We start from the raw sequence: 21,516 nt of genomic DNA, 5'->3' as shown, positions 1-21,516 counted from the left end.
TGACTCACATGAATGAGAAATACAAGGAATGTTTTTTCTACAAAATGCCTCTCCCGTATGTTCAGTACAGTATATTTTGCCATTCAGTAACATGCCAGAAGAGAGTTGAGCATATTTTTCTTCAAGGTCCTGTTATTAACCTCTGACATCTAAGCAGTTTCTAGTAAAACACAGCCATAAAAGACCAGACCTGCATCTCATTTTAAGCCAGAATCTTCTCCAATAAGCTGTGGGGGAAAAAAAAAAAAAAAAAAAAAAAAAAAAAAGGAATCATAATGAAAAGAAATAAATTACCACGTTGTGATTAGAGGCAGGCCCTTTTTTAACACAGGGCTCCCAGTTGAACCACATTTTCAAAGAGAAGCTGAAAAAGAAAAGCCACTGTTAAGCTTAAAAAGAAAAAAAAAGTTTTCATTATGTGCCACCTATTACTTTGTAATACAAGTCCTTTCTTTCCAGCTTGATACTGGTAAAGTAAGTGACTTTTATCTCTGTGTTGCAACAAACTCTTGGCAGTCTGCTTTCAAACTGCTCGATAATTTTTTTTTTTTTCTATTGCTTATGTGACTTGGCAATGACTGCTCCCTGCCTCTGCTAATAATTTCACTTTTTTCCACCTACATTGCAGGTTGTCTGTGTTTTGGATATTCTTGGATATTTGCGGGATATCTCTACTGCCCCTCTTTGGGGAGCACAGATGGTGCTCCCAAATGGACATAATTACACACAGCAAAATAAATTGGATGTCCTCTTTTAAAAATAAATACAATATGTACAGAACACTGCAAATTTCAAGCAGATGAATAAATAAATTAGGCGTCACTATTTGTTTGGGAACCTTTCACTTCTTTTCTTATCTGGGCACAGTTTTGGAAAGTATTTATGTCTATGTTTCTTACATCTGCTAGTTGAGGGACAGCTGCAAAGGGGGTGAACAGTGGTGGCAATTTGCAAAACCTGTCTGAAGCAGACTAGAGCAGAGGACTTGGAGGACAGGAATTGAGGTATATGAATTCCCAGTTCTGATCCTGACGTTCTGAGGCAGAAAGATGGCAATTAAGCAAGTAAGCAAGCCTCCACTCTGGGAAAGACTTTCTCTGCTAAGGTATTACCAGACAAATGGGCTTTTTGATAACATGTAGCACACTAGGCCACCTAAAAAAAAATGGGAGAAAACTTGGAAATAATTATTTTAGGAAGATTAGTGGTTGACAAGCAACTTAAGAATAATTAATATGAAGTGAGACTAAACTGAATGAGAAACTAAATTCATTCAGGGATGATAGCCTATTACTTTTCTGAAGTGAGATAATATGGAAGCAGAATAAGAATATTATAACAAGAAAAGAGAAAAATGGGGTCTTAGCTTTTCTCTATTTATTATCTTCAGAGAAACATATCTTTAAATAATAAACAGGTATAACAGTCTTCAAACATTTTTGGATTACCTCTGTTACAACTGCCCTTGCTAATGAATAGCACCCTAACCCATTACAAACCTATCCAAACATATGTAAATGCAGGATTTGGCATAAAAATATGTGTATAGTAAAGATAATAATAAATGGATCTTCTAGGCAAGGAATTTGCATGTTTGCCAAGTGTAACATTTGTATTTCTCTAACATGGTATTTATTCTGACAGCTTGAGAGGTGAAAATAGAGTATTGCACTGTCTATAATTTCCTGCAAGATAAATCTGAACATCTCTGTTGAAATTGTAACTGTTATTTGCTAAGAAAAGCATCCTTAAAGTCTACAATTATTTCATAAAGTACTTCAGAAGACATAAGTAAGGTCAAATAATTTAATGAAGTCATGGTACCCTGAGAAGCTTCAATACCTAACAGCAGAAAATCTATTTTATAACAGTTTGATAATGATTTTCTTGGCCATCGACTTGAGTAAAGAAAGGCCTTACATTTTCCTTTAGTCTAACATAATGGATTTTAATATAAAGTGGAAACAAATAAGACACTCTATAACCTGATTACTTTTTAACTTTTTGAATCACACAATGATTATGGTATGAAATAGAATCTGATTCTGTTTTACATAAGATACTATACTGTATTTATCACTCTGACATATGACCATCTGTCCTCTGGTATTTCACTGAATTTGTGGACAACGTTTTTAATATGCTGGTTGTTTTATTTTCTCTCTCTCTCTCTTTTTTTTTTTTTCTTTTCTTTTCTTTTTTTTTTTTTTTTTACACAAGGAAAAACTGTATGGCAGGAGGCATGGTCTACACTGTCGTTGGTGCTGCAGCCATACTAATGTTTAGTGCACATGGTGCAATAAATAAAGTCAGGAGAAAATGCTTGCACTGCTGTATTTATTGCTGCCAAGTTTTGCAGTGGTTTTAGCTACTGGAGATTTTTTTTTTTTTCCATGGATCTGAGTTGTGATCTTTGTGAACCACACAGAGGACCTCCATGTGGAAAGTTCTGCTTGGCCAAAGACAGGAAACATCAGTCTTCCCTTCAGAACTTTAGAAAAGTTTTAGGAAACATCATCCATCCAAGCCCTAGAAAATCCCAAATAAAAGGAACAAATATGAAGTAATTTAGTATTTTTTACTTTATAGGCATATCTTAAGTGCTGCAGGCTTCTAGCTGAGGTATGCTGTGGCAAGCCTGCCTGAGCTATAGGATGGTGATCACATACACACTCAAACTGTTAGAAAAAGTTATCACAATAGTCATTAGCAATCTACAAATATAGTAGGCTTGTTGGCCTAACTAATTGATTAACTAACTAGCAGTTGTAGATTAACTCCAGGGCAGCTAAACACCCCACAGCCATTCGCTCACTTTCTTCCCCTACCCCCTATAGTGGAATGAGGGAGAGAACTGAAAAGAAAAATGCAAGAACTCATGGGCTGACACAGGAACATCTTAAAAAGAAAGAAAGGGAAGGGATCTGGGGAGGTGAAGGGAGGGAAGGGGAACAACAAAAAAGAATAAACAATGCAGTTTTTTACTACCAGCTGAATGATGCCCATCCAGTCTCCAAGCAACAGCAGACACCCACCCTGGTAAATCCCCACAGATTTATCATTGAGCATGATGCCATATGGTACAGAATATCCCTTTGGCCAGTTTGGGTCAGAACTCCTGGTTGTGTATCTCTAGCTTCCTCACTAGCAGGGCAGTAGGAGAAACCAAAAAGTTAATGTTACATGACTTAATGTAAGCTCTGCTCAGCAATACCTAAAATATCGGTGTGTTATTAGGATTATCCTCATCCTAAATCCAAAACACAGTACCATACCAGATACTAGGAAGAAAATTGACTCTATCTCAGTTGAAAGCAGGGCACTAGCTAACTAACAACTGATTTGACCATCTGGAATTACATATTTTCCTCACAGAAACATCTATTATAAATTGTTTCAAATACTTTCCTGTGCTTTTCAGAAATTGAATCTGAAAGAGATCTGTAATCCAGATCTGTAGCCAACTTACTCTTCAGCAATGAAGTCAGTCATCTAAGAGCTACTTGTCTGGCTACATCCAGCATCCAGTAAATTATCAATCGTGTCATCTGACTGTGCTGGCATCTGTGTTCCTTTATGCCATGGAGTATTTTTGATAGTTTGACTTGAGGGCAGAATGCATCAAATAAAAGACATCAATGTAGACAGAAGCACCAAAAGAAAATAACTATTTTATGAATTGCTTTTTTACAGTGGTTTTAGGTGATCCTGAAATCTCTCCTCACTGAGTTTATCTTAATTGTTTTACTACAGAGGAGACTCCATGCTGAGACTGAAATATATTTGTGCACAATGTCAATAAGTTTGTGTAATATAAAATTGTAAGAACAGTTGTACTGTGACAAACCAAAAAGTATGATCTGGCCCATGTCTTCTTTTTACTAGTGACTAGTAAACTGAGACTACTAGTCTAGTAGTCTCAGTTTAGTGACTTTCTAAACTGAGCCTGTGGGCAGCCCCCACAGGCTCAGTTTAGAAAGGATGGCATACCGTAGGAGGAAGCCCACATGGAGCAAGGGCAGAGAGTGACTGTGAAGGAGTGGTGAGGACAAAGCGTTGGGGACAGACCACAGCCCCCATTCCCTGCTCCCCTGTACCACTTGGGGGGAGGAGGTGGAAGAGGGTGAATGAAGGGAAGGTGGTTTTAGTTTTCCTTCAGTTTCTAACTTTTTTTTATTATTATTATTTTTTTTAATTTTTACTATTTTTTCTTCCTACTTTTATTATATAAAACTTATATACCAGTTAGTCTCTCAAAAAGACAATCACCCAGGAAACCAAAGGAGCTGAGGCTTATATTAAAATATTTCTTCAGAGGTTTATATATTAAGCTTTGTTTGTCCCCTGTGAATCTCTTCTATAGGTATGATTTATAACAGTAATATTTAGCCTTTATATAGCCTCACAGATCTTCAGAGCACTCAAAATATACTAAGTACCTGTAAGGTGTATATATATATATTATTAAATAGTTTTTGATTACATGATGAGAAGATATTCTGATAATGCAGAACAGTATCTGCCAATGGTACAGGCTTGTTTTTTTGTACACTTAGAGATAGTTTCAGATTTTAAAGTTTTAACTACCAAATGACAAAATGACTTTTTTATTACTTTGAAAAATAAAAGGAAAACTATTCAGAGTGATTCCCCAAAAACTTAGTAATATGTTTTACAGAGAAGACAATGTTTATACCGTATCTACACAAGGGAAAAGGACATCTCATTAAGTCAAATGGAAATATATAAAAAAAAACAACAACAAAACCTCATAAAGATCTCTATTGTTACTGGTATTTGTTGCTAGTATTGTGAAGAGTGTTCACAGAAGTACAGTTATGATCAGTAGAATTAACTGAGAGCTGAGTAGTTATCAGAAGAAGAAAAGAACTTTAAAACATCCTGTGCTTTTTCCTAATTTTTCCCCAACAATAATTGGATCAATAGTCAGTTCTTACAAACAACTGCCAGCCTTAAACTTCTATGATGCTCAATCTATATATTTAAAACTGGGAGCTAAATATAGGCTAAGTGTTGACATTGGCTAAGGGTTGATCAGGAAGGTCTTCTCTTCCAGATCTTGCCATTCCTGTGAAGAATAGAAGCTTCTTACATTCGAGGCGTGTTTGTAAATTGGTCTGAATGACTGAACACTATTAACATAAAGAGATTTTTTGCATGCTGAAGTCAAAGAAAAAATACTAGCTTTGAAGGTTTTCAAAATATATGTCTAAGTATCACCATTACAAAGAAAATATAAGCTTTACTTAATCCATAGAATAGTATCTAGCATTATTTGTAAGAACTACACGTGCATGTGAGAATGCACTAAGGCAGGCATGTTAAGGGTCATCGGCAGTCACTGGTTTCACCAGCAATACGTAAACCTACTTAAGTGCCAAATCCTTCTTACCTTTTTGAAAACCTGAAGATCTCCTGAAGACTTAGATAAGCTAAGGAACTCATATTACCAGTTGCATTTAGAACTAAGTAAAGCAGTGCATATTAATAAATAAATAAATAAATAAATAAAAATGCAGTGATACGGAAAAGATTACCATGGTTCCCGCTCAAAGATTGTATGCAAATTCAAGAGCAGAGAGGAGACTGTCTTCACAGAATCACAGAATCATTAGGTTGGAAGAGACCTCCAAGATCACCTAGACCAACCTCTGACCTAACACTAACAAGTCCCTCACTAATCCATATCACTAAGTTCTACATCTAAACATCTTTTAAAGACCTCCAGGGATCGTGACTCAACCACTTCCCTGGGCAGCCCATTCCAATGCATAACAACCCTTTCAGTAAAGAATTGTAATATCCAACCTAAACCTCCCCAGTGCAACTTTAGCCCATTTCCCCTCATCCTATTATCAGGCACGTGGAAAAATAGACCAATCCCCACTTTGCTACAGCCTCCTTTAAGGCAGCTGTAGAGAGTGATAAGGTCACTCTTAAGACTCCTTTTCCCAAGCTTCCTCCAACAACCCCAGCTCCCTCAGCCGCTCCTTGTAAGACTTGTTCTCCAGACCACTCACCAAGGGTTCTTCTACAAGAAAGATTCACCCTATTTACTTGGAAGAACCTGCAGAAAAACAGGTTGGTCAGACAGAAATGAGGATTTTCTAGCTTGGTTGGAGAGAGCAAGAATGTTGAGTTGAACAAGGAGTGCATACTGTGGAGTTGGAAGGGAGACCTGGAGGCATGGAAGGCACTTGTGTAGACTGGAGATTCTTAGGGAAGGACTGCCTCTGCAAAATTTAAGGTAGGCCCAGAAAGATTTTCTTTCAAATCTCTTATTGGTCTGTCTCAACAAGGGGAGTCATGTTTTCTTCCTCTACAAGGTAGTTTGTTCTATTTTGTATTCTAATAAACTACAGGCATTAAAAATTCATAGTGCCTTTGCTGTGCTTTACTTCCAGAAAGAGTTGCTGGCAGCTCAGTCTATACATCTGATCTATACATAAAACAAAATGCTTTAGGGTGGAAGCTACAGCTTCACAGTGTGATGATGATTATTAATCTTCCCTAGCAGTAACACCACACTGAAACATTAGACATCATGAGACATCATTTCTGTTCCTGGCTCAGATAATGGATTTCTTGATTGCCTTAATATTTGTAGGTGCAGCACACTGCCAATAAGCAGAGACCTTTCTGATGTAACTTAACCTGGAATAAAATCAGCAGTTTCATCATCCAGATGAAGTTGTTTTAATAACGGTACGTTCACTGTGAGAAACCAGATTGGCTGAGAAATCAGTAAGATGGATACTTTTTGTTTCTTGTTCATTAAGTCAGAGCTTTCATACACAAGGCCATTAGTCTGTTCCTGGATTTCTCACTGTTGCTATAGATTTAGTGTAAGTTATATTCATTCACCCATTTAATGTCCAGACTTGCAATATCAGTACAGGTATAGGCATCAGCAAATTCACTTTTAGCATGTGCATGCATCTGCAGATTTATATAAATATTGTAAAATACTATAAATGGTATTTTGAAATTGCCATGTAGAATCAATTTAGTACCATTCATGACAGATCTTTTTGCCAGAGAGTGCTAATATTTTTTTTTTTTTCTGTATATGCACAGAATATTTTATTATTGCTGTGATAATTATTAAGAAACTGATACCTTCAAAATGGCAGCTGTCATTAGAGGGACCTAGGCTTACACAATACTGTTTTTTGCAGCAAAAGATATGTTCCTTAAATAGGCTTTTTAAGCACTAAAATTGATTTGAAAACATGTATTTCAGCTCAAAGTGTAAATCTACATATTCTCAGAAAACAATTGGCATGTTTTGCAGTAGACATGTACTTATTGGAAATTATGCTTCATTAATAAATGTGGAAGAATACATGTTAATGGCATTCTTTATAGCTTTTAACGAGTAATGTACTTGCTTTATTTTCTCTTAATGTTTAAAGAGGAAAAAAAGACAGTCTTAATACAGATCACCATTGCAAAAGAGAATAAGAAAGGGAACACAAATGCATTCCAAGGTATTTGATTAAAAAACAAACAACAACAAAACCACAAACAAACAAAAACAATATTTAATTTTGGCAGTTAAACTCCACTGTGCATGTAATTTTGTGCTTAACTGGACTTAAACTTCCAGTACAGAGATACCTGAATCAATCCATTTGAGGATACATAAGCATAAATGTTTCACTAGACTTGTAAATTTAGTGGTGATGTTGTAAGCTTAGTGAAAAATGGCAGAAGGCCTCTTAACATCAGCGATACAAATTAAAAGATTAACGTTTTCACTTGATCAAAATTAAGAATACTATGATTTAATGAGAATAAAGAAAAAATGGGGGGAAACAAACAAACAAACAAAAAGAACACACACAAAGACTACTCTTTACCAGTTTAAGATAGAAATAATATGGATGAAATTAAATCTCAATACATCGTGCTTGCTTCATAGACTGGCATTTTGCAAATGCACTTGGCTCTTGGTGGAGATTGACAGTCTATTCCTGAAAAAACAAATCAAACAAACAAACAACACAGTAGAAGTGGAAAAAGATTTGTTTCTTACTAATTCTGCTTGCTTTTAATCTAAAGGGAAACCCAAACTTTAAACAGACAGGTCTGAATATTTTGGATTTCAAGTGTGATGCAGCAGTTTTTTGAACCACAAATATAAAAGCTCTTTGTAAAGTGCTGTTGCATTTATTAATTTATTTCCCATATGGGAAAGCTGAGTTCTAAAGCATTAAGGTGACTTGAGTATGGCTACAGATGAGATTTGCAGTGAAGCTAGAAATAGAATCAAAAATCTCTTCTATTCAGTGGACCACAGCCTTGCTCTTTCCACAAGGGAAATGATTTAGATGCATCAGGACTTTCTTATATTGTGCTCTTCACATTACTCCCTGAACCCCTGTGAGGGTGGAATTTGTTGGCACTTCCCGATGTCTGGTATATCTCATCTGGTATGCCACTTCAAAAAGTAGATGTGTATTGATTATTTTCTTTTCCTCCACCAACAAAAAAGGCAGGCTGTATACTTTTAACAGAACAGCAACATGAGTCATAGTCAGTTTCACAGCCCCTTCACCTTTTTACCTGACAGGAAAGTCAATTTATGAAAACTCACTTGCATTAATGGATTTGAATGCTTTAGCTGTAAGTAGTAAGCTTGACTACTGAGGCATATTCAGACTTGCCAAAGGCATTGTCCTGGAAGTAGTCAGGCTTATAAATTGTGACTTGCCTCTCAAGCTTATGACTGAGATATTGCGTACAGAAGATAAAACCCTGTTATATTATTTCACACAGGAAAAAGAAAGTGAAAAATCAGAAGCCAAAAAAAGCTGATGAAGAAGGCTAGGACAGGGTTGTTTATAACACCAGGCACCTGTTCATTCTGAAGTTGAATGTACTGTATCAAAACCAGTTTATTAGGGAGCATCTGGTAAACTTGATACCACGAGACTTGAAAGCCATGTGATTATACATGGTTTTTTTTCTTGATTTACACAGAATTAATCACCATGTTGCCTAATATATCTTCCAATCTTTGGATGAAGAGAACAGGAAAACATCTGGGACCATGAGACTGACAAAGTGTCATACTTTTTATATGCTACAACCAAAATACTTCCCTGTCTGATGCAAAATATTAAAATTTGAAAGTCATGGTGTGCCAAGAAACAGTAGAAATCAGTGATTCCTCTGTGTTCACTAACGTGGCTACAAAGTCTTTTTAGAAACTGAGTAACAGCTGCATGATGCATTTTACCTTGGTACAAGCAGCAGGAGCCTGCCTTCTGAGCTACACTGGATGGAAGTCTAAGCTGAGAGACTGATGGTATCAGACTTGCTTCCTTCCTCAGACCTATACTTCCGACGTGAAAAGTATTATTGATTTGGTTTTGTGACTGAGGCAAAAAGACTGGACCCCATAGAGCTGGCCACCTTTGGTAGGCTGTGGAAACCACACTATTTGCTTTTACTGAAACCTGCCACTTCTCTCAGGAAGAGGCACTACTGCATCTGCAGTTGACCTTGGTGGAGAGGTAGAAAATAACAACACTCCTTCAGCAAACCTTGTGCTTGCCTCCTCCTGGGAGGAGGAGAGATGAAAGTCAGCTGTGCAGCTGGGGAAGCAGTATCAGCTGGGAAGAATGTTGTTACTTTTCACCTTAGAAGTGATCCCAGCTGACACAAGTGATTCTCCAGGTTGTAGGAAACTGCTGAACAGCTGTGAGGCAGCTTTCTAAACTTGCTTTTAAATGCTGCCCAGCTCATGTATCAGCTTACTGTGGTGTGCTGATGTGCTTGAGATGCAAGATGCCAGAAAGGTTACAGGCCTAGACCAGTTAGCATAGTTGAGACTAAGCAAGTTAAGTAAACATCAAGGGTCAAACCAAGTTTAAACATATGGTATAGATGTAACCCGCTAGCTAGCCGCTTCCTTATCATTTAGATATGACTGACTGTCAACATAAGAGCATGGAGCCTTCAGCAGCATGTACATAATGCTAGTTATGTCACTTGACCCAAAAGTGTCTGCTAATGTGTTTCATAAGACAGTATAGGTGCAGCTAAATGGAGACCAGGGAATTAAATTTGATGTGGAGGTAAAGTGGATGAGGAAATCATTCAGATTTGCTTAGATGCATAAAATAGTCCTGAATTCAAAATTTAGAATGCCTCCTTGCTCCAGATACTGTCCTTGTTAACACATAGCAATGGTAACACATAGTGTTTTACAGTATATATGTGTATATGCTGGGGAAGAAATGCACTACGAGACTTTCTTGGTCATAGGATAGAGGGGAAAAAACAGTCCAATGCTCTGTATGCATTAGATGTGTAATATACATACTTTTTCTTAAGTCATTTCTGATATGAAGGCTTTCTTTTTTGAATAGTATGTTCGGTACACATAACGATTAATTCTAATGTCACCAGCAAAAGTTACTTTGAAGCAACAGCCACCCCCCCCTCCTTTTTTTCTTTCTTTCTCCTGTATTCCCTGAATTTCTAAGAAGAAAATGTCACTACATTAAAAATCTTGTATGCAATATTTTAAATGAACACACACAGCATGACATCTGACAACATATATTTCCTTAAGAACCCAGGAAGTGATAGATGCATCTAAAACATCACTGAATTATTTTGGACTCTTGCTACTTACTCTGTCTGTGTAAGTATTTTGCCGGTCTTTACAGTCTCTCTTCTGTCTGTCCCCTAACCCTCCTGTGCTCCCCTTCAAAAAGAAAAAGGAGGGTGGGGGTGGGGTAGGGAGAACAGCAGAAGCTCTGGACAACATAGTTCTTACAATGCTGGGAAGATAAACAAGCACATAAACAAAAATTATTCTGAAAGGACAAGGGTAATTTATGAGATGAAAGAAAAAATCCCATACATCTTCTTCAAAGTTTTTTGGGTAGTATAAATATAAAATAAATTAAATCTCAAGAGATGATTTTAAGACTGGGGAAAAACAAACAAAAAAACCTTCTTATCTACTGCTTAGGATGGGATGTAATTTGGAAAATATTTATTTTTTATTTTCAATTAAATATTATTTAAATGTTTTAACACTTTTCATTAAAATTCACAAAGTTTATTAAAAATATTTCATGCCTTTCTCTAAGGGAGTTTTTCAAAGTCTCTAAGGGTCATAAGATTTTTTTTTTTTTCTCTTTCCTTCTTGTTCTATTACCACAGTAAATTCCCTGAGGAAATAAGCATGAAGACTTACTTTATAAAGCTAGGTGACAGATAAGGTTATTTTAAAGGGTTGTCTTTTTTTTTTTTTTTTTTTTTTTTTCCTCTTTAACTGAATGGAGACAGTGAAATGTTAAATATATTTTATGATTGCTCCCTAATAAGTACTCTAATTCAGACCATGTAATTTTTTTTTCTTTGATATACATCATAGAAATTAAAGACAATCTACATCTGGGAATATTTTTCCTCCAGAAAACTGCTTGGAAATCTAAAATGCTTAGTTGATTCACTGTAGCAAAAAAAAAAAAATATATATATATATATATATATATATTATAATATATATATATATTTTTCTTTTGCATCGGTGTCATTTTTCTGCAGCTGTGTACACCCTTATTTACCTTTAAAGCTATTTGAAATTTAATGAAATTCTTACATTACAGAATAAAAAAATATTTGGACAGAATTAGCAAAAGCATGTTTTATTTTCCATCAAGATAAAAAATAAAGGGCTTCAGTTACAAGAAGCAGGTAGTGACAGTAGAAAAACAGCTGGTTGCTGTTTACATTAATTAACACAGTTGGAACAGCCAAATGATAATTTAAGAATAATTGGTTTTGAAAGTGGTTTAATCACTATTTTGATTACCAATAATTGAATACAGAGATTCCAAGAGAGAAACTGAAAATTATGCCATCACTGGATACCTGACACTTTAGCTCCTAAACAATGAAAAATAATTTATTCAGAGATTATTATTGATGACCATGTTGTCGATTAAAAGGAATTTCTATGACTTTGCAAAGCTTAAATCACTACTTTTAAAACTTTATTTTCAATTCTTCCAATTTCTTTTATGAAAAAATACTGTTAATTCAGATGAATTTCTAAATAAGTAATTACCTAATAGTGACCTTTTAATACTTAAAAATAAATACATAAAAGAATAAAAATCTACTTTTCTACAGGGAAATAAAGTTTTGTAGCCAAAGTGTTGTATACCACCTGTAGCCAAACAGGTGGTATAGGTGGCTACAACCTACAGCTAAACAGCACATGTACAGCAGTACACCAGATATTAGATGGCAATGCCAAATCCAGTACTATAAATTTGAATATTTCACTTCAGTTCACCATGAGGAACAAAAATTACTATCAATTTAACAGTAAAAACAGTATTACTGTTACAGTATAACAGTAGACTGTCCTACATTTTTCTTTGAGCTTTTCTATGTTATGGGCCCCTTCCACTCAAGAATGATTTGTTGAATTGTGCTTGTGGAAGGAGAGAGCTGTAGGAGATTTGGAGCTGAGGTGGGGGAGCATGGTCTTTCAGGTCCCTCAAGACAGAGGTGTCCTCAACGTCTAGCAGCCTTCATGATATCCATGCCTTTTGGAGGCAAACTATTTTGCAGATGAAAAAAATTAAAACCTCAGACAGAATGCTCCTCAAAGGGCTGACCATCTACATTGCTCAGCCAGGTGAGTGACTTGCCTCAGAGGCCCAGCTGGGTCCTGAATTACACAGGAAGAAGCTTACATTTACAGTGTTTTCTTGTTTATGAGGTTAGCAGCAAGAGTTCAAAGGAGATGCAGGACAATATTAATATTTTATGTTCTTTTTTGCTAAATGTTATCAGTTATGTAAAAAGTAAAATATGGGAATGACAGTTATAAAAAATGTAAAGCTTTATGGATTCCTTTACTTTCAGCAGAGAAAATCAAAGCTGACTGATCAGCCTCAAGGTTTAGTACCTGCTGTGGTGCCCAAGCTGGCATCTTGAACTTAATCTTATACTTACCCCCTCTTGTGGGAATGGTGGTCATTGACTTGCTGAAAATGTTGCATTGACTAACTTAAATTGTAGTACCTAATCCTGGTAATAATCTTGAATAATATTTTAGTGAGTGACAGTAAGAATGTGTGTTACCTGGGCCAGCAGTCTTGAAGTTAGCTTCTTGCTATATTTGAACCCATTTGCAAAATAGGAAAGCTATTAGATATCTTGAGTCAAAACATAAACTCAAGTTTTCCATAAATGTGGGTTATTCAACTGTATTTAATAAGAAAGCAAATCTGTCAGTGGATTCATATTAACTGTGAATTGCTCAGCCGTTCTATTCTTCTCTTCTTTATCTTGATGAAAGATGTGCCTTGTAATTCCAATAAGTGTATGTAATATATAAGAGAAGAAACCACAGCATAAATGTGTAGTTCAGATTTTTTTATCCCAGGATCCTTGCTTTCATTTTTTTTTTCTTGTTTTACTGTTTTTTGTTGCTATATCTTTTTAGCATGTTGCCTTTATTTGCCTTATAATTTGACTTCACTCCTTCTTACACAACTGCAACTTTCATGTTGCAGTTGTGACTGCATCAACTAAACAATCCCCAATGTCTGTTGCTGAGGTGTAAAACTGAGCTTCCTTTTCCTCCTCTTTCTCCATTCCATGTTTTTTTACTTTCATATTTCATGACTTTAGAGTTCAACTTTGCATATGTGCTTCCATCTTCAGAAATTGGGAGATGTCAGTCTGAATAAAATTTGTTTTCATGAACAAAACTTATAGGGATTTAGTTTTATTTGTTGGTGACAATCTGGATAACCTATTATTTAAGAAACTGTTCTTTTATGAAAGAATATCTGATGCCTAAAATTCCTTATTTTAACTTTCCTATGCTATCTTTCATAGTCCAGACAGCCCTTAAACCACCTCCTAAAATCATTAAACATCTTCATGCTACGCTTTGTTGCCCTTTTCATTCTTCTAGCTACATTTCCTTTCTCACTGTGTCCACTCTTTTGCACATTGATTCAATTATTTTTTTTATATATTTTTTTTTATTGGACAGGTTAAAGATTGATGTGATGGACCTCTAGAAACCATTGCCTTTCAAGCAACAAAAAAAAATAAAAATCCCCATAGTTGCTGGACTGACATTACCAGCAAGGAAGCATAGGGATGGATGGGTTAAAATTAATGCATTCAACAGGATTATATTATTATTATTTATGTTTAACAAATAAATTATAAAAAAGCATAAGGGGAAGCAATCCTGTTATCCTGTGATTGTTAGGCACTCTAAACATTTTGTTAGATAGGAAATTCTAGGCTTCCTTGCAGACTGCTGTTTAAAATAAATAAATAAATAAATTATATACAATACATAACATGTGTGGGTTAGACCCCAGGTACCTAAACTTATGAATATTTCTTGTCATATACATGCTGTCTTATTAAGATTTATATTACATAAGGACTAGCATGCCTGGTATGGGGGCTATCATGATCTATAAAGCTCGTGATCAAGTTTCAGTAATACCACTATTACTCATCAAGGTACCACATTTTATTTGTGTCCCAAGTGTTCTGTTTGTTCTCAGTACAATATTGTTTGTGAAGTTAATCTTGGAACTTAAGTCTCAGGATGGGATTGTCAGTATGCTTTCTGAAGTAGTCAACCAAAAACTGATTTAATGTTTTCCAAAGTTGATCTTCAGCAGAAAATATGGGAATGGAGTATAAAAATAATTCATATTAAAGAAATCTCAGCTGTTCAATGAAGTAATATGTAATTATTTTTGATAGATGTTCTGACTATGTGTTGGATAATGTCACTGGCTGCAAATTAGTGTGTTTTACTCCCATGGCTGTTACAGACAGTAGGGCTAGCAAGTTTATTAGTTTCAGCCCTCCATTTAGGCAGAGTGGAAAGGCATTTTATCTCTGATGCAAAAGTAAAAGCTGCCACAAAAAAGCCTGGGAAGAGACATTTCCAGAAATATATGAGTTTAACAGATAGCTAATTCTGAAAACATGGTATTGATTTATAATAGTTGTATGTTTGCCAGAAAAACAAAACAAGACCACGGAAACAGTTATAAATGTGACAGAACTTAGGCAGGTGAGCATAAACTCTTGCATAATTTTATTTATGTTTGATATACAGCTTGCTTATGGACAAGTGTAGAATCACTTGTGTAAATATAATACATTTAAAATTTTGAAAGTAATTTTTAAAGTTATTTATGTCCAAAAATTACAATCTCATCTATCTCAGCACAATTTCTGCCTGAAAAAATATAGATGCCTCAATTCTGACTTGAAACTCTAGCATAATTTATGTTTTGTACTTGCCTGGAGTTCTCCAGTCCAAAAAAAGGTAAGAACCAATATCCTCATTGGCTTTTGATCTCTGGCATAAATGCAATTAGTGATACAAACTATGAAATGTAGGAATGACAGTTTTATAAAACAAATGTTTACTAGTGTACCACAGAGCCAGTTTTCAGAGGGCTGAGCATGTTTGTGGTTTTGCCTAACATATATTACTGGTAAGATCTAATATTTCTTTTGCAGAACTGTAAATGCTGGGTCAAATCCAAAGAACGTTTTCTAGGATAAGATACTTTTCCCTTTGAGTTCTCGCATGTCACTGTCATATAGCTGCTTTCTCTCTCCTTTCAAAAAAATAAATCTAAATTTCTGTCTTCCATTTAAGTAATGATTATCAGCAAGACAGCCGTTGTTCCAGTAAGAAAGTATGATTCAGTACTGATGTTTATTTATGATGCATATGTATATTTTTTAATCTGTGACTTCCTAAGCATTGGATATAGCTAAATATAAGCATCACTAAATGATGAATATTTTTTTGGGTTTGGGAGTTAGGTTTGTCAATGACAGCGTAGAACTCTACATCTGCTGTATTGCAACAATTCCTATCTTTATGCCTCAATGTGTTGCAAAAGGAAATAATGAGCAAGTCTTGCTGATCACCCCTTGGCTTTCCAGCTGATGAACCAGCACATGGATGGGAATTGGGGAGGCCTGGTTGGTGAGATATTGCTGACAGTGCACTGTTGCGGTACTGAATGGTACCTGCTGCTCTTCAACCCTCAGCAACCCCACAACAGAAGGGTCCTGCAAGAGACTGGGCAGGGAAGACAGCTAATTAATTCCGTCCATCTTCAAGGCAGCTATGCCAAAAGCCTACCAGTAGGTACCTTTTTGGGTCTTTGAAGTACACTTTCCTGAGGTAGTCTATGCCAAGGATGCATGGAGCCTTGGGGCCAGTTACAATGGGGTGCTTTTACTACTCATTCCCAGTCAGGCTCACTTCAGCATCCTATACTCTTAGCTGTCACTCCATAAATATAGATGGGTTCTTTCTCTTTCTAGCTTGATGGCATTAGGGTACACTGTGAGCCAGTGTCCACTAGAACCTTATTCTACTGTCGGTCTTATGTGTCAGCCTATCGAATCCACGAAGTCCAATAAACGTAGTTGTCCTTTTCCTCAACCTGTCTGGAGACAGGGGCTCTCTAGTCCTGGTCATAGAGTTCTTTGCTCACTTCCTGTAAATACAAATCAGAAGTCCCTTCATTAAGGTCCCTTCTGCACTGGCTGGGGAACTGCCCATTGGAAACTGGCACAGCAATTTTCCTGGAAATTCTCCTCTTTTGTGATTGTTTTCCCTTGCATCTCATGTATCTGTACCTCTAGGGTCAAGGTAGGCTTGTGCCCCTTTTCTAATCACTTTGTCAATGCCTCCTTCACTAGAGAGGGATCCCAGCTGTTGGGCTCCCCTGCCCTCTAATTCTAGGCTACTGGCCCCTTCATCCCAGCATCAGAGCAGCCAGGTGACAATGTGCTCAACTGGATGACAGCTGAAATCTTTTTGCATATCTTGCAACTCACCTGAGGATAGGGATTGTGTGGTTACTGCTGTGTGATGTCTGCCTCTTCCTCTTCCTGTTCTCATGATGGCCTTGTTTCAGAGTAACCTGTCTCATCTAATTCCTCCTTCCCCTTCTTAGTAGGAGTTTTGTCCCTCACTAAATGAGCTGACTCACATCTATTTTTTTCATTTGTGTGTAGGGGTGACTGATACAGGCACAGGCTGGTTCTCTGGTTCAGCTGCAGTGCCTGTTGCAGGGGTTGGAGTGGTCACGGTGCTTGTCATTTTGTTATCAGATCCAGAGACTTTCTCTTCCTCCTCTCCCCCCTGAGGGTACTGAATAGTGTTGAGCAGGGCTCAGTAGGCATGGGCCAGGCCCTTGCACATTGCATTGATTCATGTCTCTGGAGTTGCCAGGGTGACAGCATACTTTTTCCAAATATTGCACTAGTTTTTCAGGGCTCTGCACTTGTTTAGGGGTGAAGTTCCAAAACACTGAAAGTGCCCACTGTCCTAGGTACCTGTCCATACTATCCCACATGCTCTGCCACTTGTACCTACCAAGCCTTGGGGCAGATCTTAAACAACCATTTAAGAATACCTTAAGTTTAAACAAGGCCTGAAACACATTCCGGTGACATAGAAATAGGAGTATGCTGGTTTGAACATCCCAAGGATATTCACAACTCTCAGGAGCTGTTATAACTAACCTGGAGGAGAAGGGGAAGGGGAAGGAGAAAAGGAAGGTGAAGGAGCAGCGCAAAGTGTTTCCCTTTGTCTACCCCGTAGATTGGCTTGCAGAGGAGAAAAGTTAAAGAGTGTAATTATCAATAGTTTCCAAGAGATGGTTCCCAAAATATGGAGATGAAGGCAATGCTGAGTATAAACACTAGATTAGTATCAAGAGCAGTGATTTTATCATATCATAAACCATTGTAAAATAGTACAGCAAAATGATATACTTAATCCAGGCCCCAGAGGTAATCAACAACACAACAGGGAATGTATAGAACAAGTAAGGTATTATCTAACAGAACTCTGAGAAAAAGCACAACTCCGAGAAGAGAGGAAAAAAAATCAGTACCATGATCAGTAACTACTAAACTTATATAATGAATAATTATAACAAATTTGTTTTAACACTCTCTAGTCAGATCTGTTATTAACTTGACCCTTTGAACCTCAGATTGGGTACCGAAAGGACAGTTGTGGTTTAACCTGTCAGGCAGCTAAGCACCACACGGCTGTTCACTCACTCAGCCCTAAGTGGGATGTGGAAGAAAATCAGAAAAAAAGTAAAAGTCATGGGTTGAGACAAAGACAATAAGACAGAAAATAAATGAAAAATGATAATAATGTTTAAAGAGTATTCATAACAAGTGAAGCACAAAGCAGTGTCCCACTCCCAGCCAACTCCTTTATTTTATTATTCAGCATGATGACATATGGTATGTGACATCCCTTTGGCTATTTTGGGTCAGCTCTCCTGGCTGTCTCCTCTCCCAGATTCTTGTGCACACCCAGCCTCCTTGCTGGCAGTGCAACATGAGAAGATGGCAAGTCCTTGACTAAGCATTGCTCACTGGTGTGTTATCACCATTATTTCCATCAAAACACCAAAACATAGCACCATACCAGCCACTAGGAAGAAAAATTAACTCTATCCCAGCTGAAACCATGACACTAGTCAAGGTAATTAGAAATCAAATTTCCAGACTCCATACTCAATTGACTAGATCAGCTAACATGTCTTAACATATGAAGTAGATCCCAAAATACCAACCTGCTAGTTTCTTCCAAAGCATGATAGTCTAGAGTAGATCAGAAATCTCAAAACCTTTCAAAGTATCTACCATTTCTTTGTCCTTTGTGTCACTCTTTTTTTTTTTCTTATGGGAGTTAAAAAAATAAAATATTGAAATCAGACTATAATAATTTTAAAAGCAACTAAAAGAAAAATGGAAGTCAAGAATGAAGGGGGGGGGGGAGTAGCAAAGAGAATACACTACGTATATTTGTTCATTCTACAAGTAACCAAATCTGTCTACCTTTTCCTGAATAAGTCAAAAGAGTAAAGTAGAACAGCCAAAGCATTGTATTTACTATTTGAATTAAAGTGGTTAAAAATAAAATCTCAATATAATCAATATAAGCGAACTATTAAGCCGAGAAGGGCCTTCCAAAGTCATTGTATTTATTAATAAAGCACTGCTCTCTGTTTTATATCAATTAAGTTTGCTTTATTTGGCATTATTTTTCAAGGAGTCACTTATCTGATATAGCTTAAGCTGTGTTATTTATTATAATGAAAACGAGGTTAGTTTTACATTTTCTGACATAATTGGGAACCTGGTGATCTTAACTGGAATTGTTTTGCTTCAAGCCTTAAGCTGATATTAATCTAATTGACCCTTTCAAGAGCTATCTTCTGTTTTTCCTAGATTTGTGCAAACTGACCTTAAAATCATATATAGATCTACTGCAGAAGTACTTAATCCATAACACAACACTAAAATTCACATAACCCTATTTGCCTGTAAAAGATTACGTCATGTGTTAAATTAAGCATGAAAAACTGTTGTAGGATACATAATTAGAATATAATTGCTTCAGTGCACACCTGTCTAAAAATGTATCTGCCTTTAGTGATGTGCATGGATGTATCTAGTCTAATAATCTGATCTTTTCTCATAATTGGATATCCTGAAGCTTAAAATACAGAGGAGTCCATGCATTTTATATTAACATTTTCTAGACTAGAAGGTAATATAGACATACATGACAGAAGCCCAATTTTACTGGTTAGATAAGGCCCATTGCTTTTGCTGAGTATTGAAAATAACAGTTTACTTTGATATTAAAACTGAAAACTCCATGTGAAAGATTGGGTAAGGTCCTTTTCAGGTAGCAGAATTCTGAGTTATATGAGAATAATTCTGCATTAAAAAGCAAATAAATACAACATTTTGAATTGGTGCAGTTCAGAGCAGTTTCAAATACCAAACATCAGAAAATGCCTGACAAATCTGGTGTCCTTATATGATGGGGTTACAGCATTGGTGGATAGGAGAAGAGCAATGGATATCATCTACTTCCACATGTGCAAAGTATTTGACACTGTCCCCCATTATATCCTTGTCTCAAAATTGGAGAGATGTGGATTTGATGGACAAATCACTCAGTGGGTAAGGAATTGGGAATTGGCTGGATGGCTGCACTCAAAGAGTTGTGGTCAACAGCTCAATGTCCAGGTAGACATCATTAATGAGTGGTATTCCTTGAGAGGTGGGCCTGTGCAAACCTCATAATGTTCAACAAGGCCAATAGCAAGGTCCTCCATCTGAGCTGGGACAATCCCAAGAAGAAATTGGGACTGGGCAGAGAATGGATTGAGAACAGCCCTAATGAGAAGGACATCGGGGTGTTGGTTGATGAAAAGCTCAACATGAGCTGGCAATGTTCACTTGCAGCCCAGAAAGCCAACCGTATCTTGGGCTCCATCAAAAGCGGTTCAAGGGAGGTGATGCTCTGATGCATCAGAGCTTCTGCTCTGATGAAACCCCACCTGGAGTACTGCATTCAGCTCTGAGGTCACCAGCACAAGAAGGACATAGACCTATTAGAACAACTTCAGAGGAGGGCCGTGAAGAAGATCAAAGAGCTGAAGCCCCTCTCCTATGAAGTAAAGCTGAGGGAATTGCGGTTTTCCAGCCTGGAGAAAGGAGAGACCTTATAGAAGACTTCCAGTAGCTAAAGAGGGCCTACAGGAAAGCTGGGAAGGGACTCTTTGTCAGGGTGTATAGTGATAGGACAAGGAGTAATGGGTTTAAACTAAGAGGGTAGAGTGAGATTAGAAATTAGGAAGAAATTCTTTACAATGGGGGTGGTGAGACAGTGGAACAGGTTGCCGAGAGAAGTTGTGGATTCCCTCTCCCTAGAAGTGTTCAAGGCCTCAAGGCCAGGTTGGATGGGGCTTTGAGCAACCTGTTCTGGGGGGAAGTGTCCCTGCCCATGGCAGGGAGATTGGAATGAGATGATCTTTAAGGTCCCTTCCAACTCAAACTCAAACCCTTGTCTAAAAACAAACAAACAAATAAAAAATCCAAACCACCACCACCAAAATAAATAAATAAATAAATAAATAAATAAAAATAAAGGACTGGATGTAGCTGTAAAGTATAATAGCAAAACAGAGGAGGTAACATTTCATACTTACAAATAAAACTGGAAGTGTATATCTGTCTGCTTAAGTCAGTAGTGAGGGTTCAGGATCATATACCATTTGACAGCATTGATTCAAATTAAACTCTTGAGGTTCCCACTATAAAGAGTGGTGACTAATCAATGAGCGTTTAAGACCAGAAACCTTGAATGTAACTTCTTGTAGTAAACCTAGTATTGCGGTGGTGCAGGCAAATTACCATTAAACCACTTACATTTGCGATAAGGTGCTGCAGGTAACATCATTTGTTGCTCTTTCAGGGCTGACTGTGGTGTAAATGGCTTTAGGTTTAGCCTCCTACATTCCTGTGACAACAAGCAACATTTGTGAATAAATGAGGGCCTGGACTGGTTTGCCCACTATAACCAGCTACTACACCTCCCAGATTTAGTAATGGTAG

At 36.9% G+C, this 21,516-nt stretch overlaps 1 protein-coding gene and 2 long non-coding RNA genes across 4 annotated transcripts in view; 2 read left to right on the top strand and 1 right to left on the bottom strand.

Moving 5' to 3' along the window:
* The window catches only part of MANEA (mannosidase endo-alpha), a 219,182-nt gene that overhangs the window by 31,886 nt on the left and 165,780 nt on the right, over positions 1 to 21,516 (bottom strand). The gene's annotated exons all lie outside the window — the stretch shown is intronic.
* On the top strand, positions 5,975 to 10,368 carry LOC311433716. Its single transcript, XR_014690918.1, has 3 exons — positions 5,975 to 6,268; positions 6,629 to 6,726; positions 9,007 to 10,368. It is a non-coding gene; the product is annotated as an uncharacterized lncRNA (long non-coding RNA).
* Positions 11,684 to 21,516, top strand: part of LOC311433715 — a 690,320-nt gene continuing 680,487 nt past the window's right edge. The window contains exon 1 of the long non-coding RNA XR_014690917.1: positions 11,684 to 13,154. This is a non-coding gene — a long non-coding RNA (uncharacterized lncRNA). The remainder of the gene's footprint in view (positions 13,155 to 21,516) is intronic.

This window comes from Aythya ferina, assembly GCF_964211825.1.
Source record: "Aythya ferina genome assembly, chromosome: 3".
Classification (NCBI taxonomy): Eukaryota; Metazoa; Chordata; class Aves; order Anseriformes; family Anatidae; genus Aythya; species Aythya ferina.
The sequence above is the reverse complement of the archived record's forward strand: the minus strand, read 5'-3'. Positions and strand labels throughout refer to the sequence as shown.